This window comes from Otolemur garnettii, unplaced genomic scaffold (genome assembly GCF_000181295.1).
Source record: "Otolemur garnettii isolate 467f Iridium unplaced genomic scaffold, OtoGar3 scaffold00001, whole genome shotgun sequence".
NCBI classification, from domain to species: domain Eukaryota; kingdom Metazoa; phylum Chordata; class Mammalia; order Primates; family Galagidae; genus Otolemur; species Otolemur garnettii.
The window spans coordinates 33,498,316-33,504,315 of NW_003852396.1; positions in this window are offsets into that span (position 1 = coordinate 33,498,316).

Here is a 6,000-nt window from a genome sequence, read left to right on the forward strand (position 1 = left end):
CACTGAGGGGAGAAATGCCATGGGCACTCACTCTGCACTGAGCCTCACTACCAGACTCCACCTACTCCCTGCTCTGAGCTTTATAATGCTCTATCTTAAGAGTCCCCTGGAGAGGTAGCTGTGTGACTGGGAATGTGAGAAATCTCAGGTGGAAGGCTATTCTGTGTACTCTTACTTGTCCCCCTTAGAGGTTTCAAAAAAATTAAGAGTAAGAACTTGGTTGTCCTGGAATGAACAACATGAGTTTTTTAATAGAAAAACTTATGAATTTTTTAATAGGAAAAAAATGACTTTTTTAATAGAAAAACTTTAGCCCAGTAAGTCAACAACAGAGCTAGACTGAATCTCAGACCCACTGATTCTCACTGATTTTCAGATCAGGGCTTTCCACTAACTATGCCACAACTCACATGGATTTCAAGATATAAAATGGCATAACCAACAAAAGCCTAATTCCTTAGGTTGGCATATAGGGTGATCATCTTGGTTTTCCCAGAACTGTACTGGTGTTAATACAGTAGGTCCTGCACTGAGGGAGGCCCCTCAGTTTTGTCAAATGTGGACAATTTGTAACCCACACAGCCAGACTTGTATTCAAAACCACCTCCTTCCCTGTCTAAATGAATGTCATTAAGAACACTATTTGATTAGTTCAAGTTTTAAAGTTCCCATTTGTAAAATGAGTTATAAATTTCCATGTATCCGGATAGTTTTATGACATACGTGCCTATTAAACAAGAAATACCCCCAAGGACTTGTCAGTTTTTCATCTGTCAGAAAGAATTTGAAAGTCAAAAACTTGTCAGAAAGTGAAAGTTCCAGGAGCTCTGAGGGCAGGAAGATGTCCCAGACACTAATGTACTGGCCTTAAAACTGGAGCATTTTTAGGCCATCTCTTATCACACCCACACATTTAGAATGAAGCATTTGAGATGACTCTTAGGGGTAATAAGCTTGCTGGTATGCACAATTATTTATAGAGTCAGAACTTGGATATATGTGTCCCAATGCAGACCCAAATTATCCCCAGTGACCACGCTGATCCTCATTTCCAGGGCTAAAAAACAAAGGATGAGTGCTGTTTATTTCCTGAGCATCAGCTAAGTGTTTATGACTCTACTAGGTTCTTTGCTATAACTTAGTTCATTTAATTGTCAGAGAAAACCTCGTTAATACATTTTATTATTCCTAAAATGACGACTGCATTATTTAATAGTCAGAGTAAGCATGTACATTTAGAACATCAGAAAAGTAAAACCTTCATAGACTTCACATATGTTTTAGATATTTTGATCATTAGATAGTTAAATAAAATGTGAGGTACTTTTTTAAATAGCAAAGTTTCTCAAAAAAACCAAAACTTTATAGAACTTCTTTACGCCTACATTAGGGTTTAAATTATAAATTGTTTTAAAATTTATGTAGAAGAATGCCAAACATGATGAGAATTTAGTGTCTCTGAAGGCTTGTGCTACTGTTTTCTTGTCGTGTCTGTATTTGCATGCATATGAATTTGTGTGTGAGCGTGCATAAATGCATGTGCAGGAATAAGGGGGGGGTATTAAGGGTAAAGACCTTTTATTCCTTGGAAAGGAGAAAAAGATGTCTGGTTTCTTAGAATTAATCAGTAAGTCAATCACAAGATATAGAAATGGAAGATTTAAAAAGATACCTTTATAAAAACTAATGATTCTTAGAGATTTAAGTTTTGGCTGATTTAATCTGATTATGAATATAGGATATGAAAAATAGCCACCATTCACTGAGCAGATGCTGTGTTCCATAAACTTACTAAAATCTCCACAAACATTATTTAATACTCACAAAGGCTATTGGTTAAATCTTATCGACCTTTAGTATATAAAATATGTGAGTCAGAAAGATTATGAAGCTTGTCACGTCATAAAATTACTGGGTGACCCAAGATTCCAATCCACAATGACAGAAAAACAGAATTATAAATGAATATGCTCCTCACAGTCACAACGTCACCAACTGAAGGAGGAGATGAAAGCAAAGAAAGAAAGAGACATGAAGCAGCCCCCAGCACACCCTCCCAAGGAGAAGACACAGGCAGCTCACTGAGCACCAGGGATTAAGACGCTGACACACTGTGGTTTTGGAGATTGATATTTATCCATCTGAACCTAAGACATGACCACTTTAAATCATATAATTAGGTCCCTTTGTCTCCTATTCCTTCTTTATACAGCAATAATTATGTGTCTATCAGCAGGAAGAATGTGCTTTAGAAGTTGACGAAATAATTTTTTCCTAATAGTTTTTCAATAGTTCTTTTTCTCATTCCAAATGAGTAATATCACATGTCTACGTTATCATGTTGGTTAAAGTGAACTCATCCTTGAGAGACACAATCACACTGACGGAAATGCTGAGCCACAACCGTGAGCAGGACAAACCTTCCTTCTGCTCTCACAGTGATGGGACAACAGGCTGAACAAATAACTGTATGGGTTAATGTACAGGCATAACCTCTCTCAGAGAAGAGGTTTAGGGTGCTAGGAACAGAAACCACTTTAAAGGAGGAGACCTAAAATAGTACAGAAGATTAGTTTAGATGGAGACCTGAAAGATAAATTAGAAATGACCAGAGGAAAAAAGGAGAGACCTCAATAAATAACAAGTAGTAGACTCAGGAACTTTATTTGCATACATGTTATATCCTTTCAGTTCCCCCACCTGAATATCTTTCTATCTTATTAACCTCTTTCCAGTTCCACACTCTTTAAATATAAACATTTCAACATCATCTTAACTGATTACATCACATTACTCCGCATTTCCTGATCCATTTTCACGTTATAGTAATAGTAAGTAAAACTTCCTCACATCATTTGTATTTCCAGTATAATAAAGTCCAAACTTTCATACGTCATAGGACCCTGGTGCTATAGCTTCTGCCTTCCTTTTTAACTCTGTTGAGTCGTTCTCCTCTTTTTTTTTTTTTTTTTTCTGTTTCAATCATAAAGACCTTTTAGTTCCTTGAATTTACAAGGTTTGTTCCTACTTTAAGGCCTTCATGGTGCTACTTCCCATGACTTGAAGGCTTTTGTCCATGCATTTTTCCTACTTATCTATCATCTCTCATTTAAACATCACTGCTCTATGGAGGGTTTCTCTAACCCCCTATCCTGGGTAAGGCTCTACTAATAAATACTTATACAACATTCTCTGCCAATCTTTTCTAGTATCTTTGAGTTGTGATTAAATAATCTAATATAAATGAAAAAAAATATGTGTTTAAGATTTCTCCCCCATGTTAGTGTTTAAATTTCACAAAGATAGATCTATATCTATCTTATTTTTAATATATTCAAAGCAACAAATATGATGTCTAGTAAATATTAGGCGTGCAGCTAATATTTTTCCATAACCAGTACTATAAGCATAACAGCACCAGTGTTCCTTCCTCAAGTTTTTGCACAATTGGATGGATCACCTGGTATGTACATGTGACTTCCACACACCTACTCAACCTTTGTTTCTTTGTCACTGTATCTAGATATTGACCAGCCTCAAAATACCACCTTGCAGAATGGTCCACACTTGGGTCTTTTTATTTTTTTTTTTGTATATTTTTCTTACTGTTTTTTATTAAATCATAAACACATAGATCATGTATACATTAATGCATTTATGTACTGGTGTCATATAGAATTAGGAGCATTTACATCACACTGGTTAATATATACCTCATCTCATTTACTTAATTATTGTCTTAAGATATTTATACTCTATACGTAATAGATCTAACATGTACCCTTGCATTATGCACAATAGAAGTGATCCCACCATTCACCCTTCCTTGATCTGACCTCCTCCCTCCCCTCCCAGCCTCTCTCCTCTCTCCTTCATCCTGGGCCATAGTTGTGATCTATTCTTCATAAGGAAGTGTGAGTGATTATAAGTTGGTTTCTTAAGAGTACTGAGTACATTGGATATTTTTTCTTCCATTCTTGAGATACTTTACTAAGTAGGATATGTTCCAAATCCATCCATGTAAATTTAAAAGAGGTAAAGTCTCCATCTTTTTTAAGGCTGCATAATATTCCATGGTATACATATACCACAATTTATTAATCCATTCATGGGTCAATGAGCACTTGGGCTTCTTCCATGACTTGGTTATTATGAATTGAGCTTCAGTGAGCAATCTGGTGCAAATATCTTTGTTATAAAGTGATTTTTGGTCTTTTAGATATACACCTAGTAGAGGAATTACAGAATCAATGGAATGCCTACTTTTAGATCCCTGAGTATTCTCCATATTTCTTTCCAAAAGGGATGTGTTAACTTGCATTCCCACCAGCAGTGCAGAAGTGTTCTCTTTTCTCCACACCCACACCGACATCTGTAGTTTCAGGATTTTGTTATATGAGCCACTCTTACTGGAGTTAGATGATATCTCAAAGTGGTTTGATTTGCATTTCTCTGATGATTAAAGATGAGCAAAATGAAACTAGATTCCTCTTCATTCTTTGGTATAAAGCCTTTGTCAGATGTCTGATTTATTTTTCTACCTGAATAAATTTAAGGTAATGTGCACTAGTGAAAACTCTCTGGTCTGATAGTTTGTGTTAGAGATTCCTTTTTCGATATAGGACAACAGTGATCATTACTTTTTAAACTCTCTGAATTGTAACTATTTTTCCCCAGTATTAACATTCATGTGTACTTCTTAAAAGCTTTATGTGTTGATTAACTCTACTAATTTATTTAAATTCCACAAATGTCTTATGAAACAGATTCCCTTATCAGCTATATTTTGCATATAAGAAAAACAGAAACATAGCAAGTTAACCAAATTTTCCATAGTCACAAAACAAACAATAACAGAACTGTTAACTGAATTTTAACCATTATGCTGTATAGCCACAACTGGATAATCAGAGGATAAGTCACTTTCTACTTCCCCCAAGGCTTTCTTTACTTCCTAGTATGGGGTCTGGAGTGTTGTTAGTGTTCAATAAGTCCTCACTAAAGGAATGAATGTTCCTGCATTATGATCTGCTATCTTGTAGATCTCTAGCTTAAATTATCATAAGATTATTGGTGTGTTAGCTGAAGAAGCCAAAGGAGAAGTATCAAAAATTGCAAGACATTTCACAATGTTGTCACCAACTCAAAATCATACTAGTCTTGGACTTGAGAGTCAGACTGTGGGTTCACCTCCTGATCTACCACTTCCTAGTTGAATACTGCTGAAGAAGCATATAAATTACTCAATCTGTTTTGTGTGCCTCAGTCTCTTCAGCTGTAAAACAAGAATAGTATTTTTACCCACACCATAGGTTTGCTAATATAAGATAAAGATATTTTTTAAGTACTAAAATAAATAAAATTAAATTAAATTTGTACTTTAACTGACACAAAATAAGCCACCCAAAATAGGAAGTCATTGGCTAAAGTGTACAAAGTTTTACTTATGCAAGATGGATAAGTAATAGAGAACTACTGTATAACAGAGTGATTATAGTTAACAATATCATTATTGTATGTTTAAAAATTGCTGAGAAAGTAGATCTTACATTAAGTGTTCTTAATGTCAAAAAGAAAGAAGAGAAGGAAGGGGGAAAGAGAGAGAGGGATATTTAGAGATGATCAATATGTTAATATGTTTATGGCATATATTTTGGTGATATTGGCTTCATGGCTGCACACTTAGGTTCAAACCCATTGTACACGTTAAATTTGAAGAAACTTTTGTATGTTTAACCATATCTCAATAAAGCAGTAAAAAAAAAAAAATATGTTGTCACTATTACTTTGAAGTTGGTAAAATGAACTCCAAGAGATTTTAAATGACTGTTCTCTTTAGCTCAGATAAATGAAGAGATCAGGTGGAATTAGCAGTATTGACATCAGGCATATCATTCATTCATAAAGTGTTCTATTGTTTCAAACTTATTGTCTTGTATTTTTTTTTTTGATTACAGAAAAAAACTATTCTTGTTAGCACACACTTTTGGTAAAGATTTA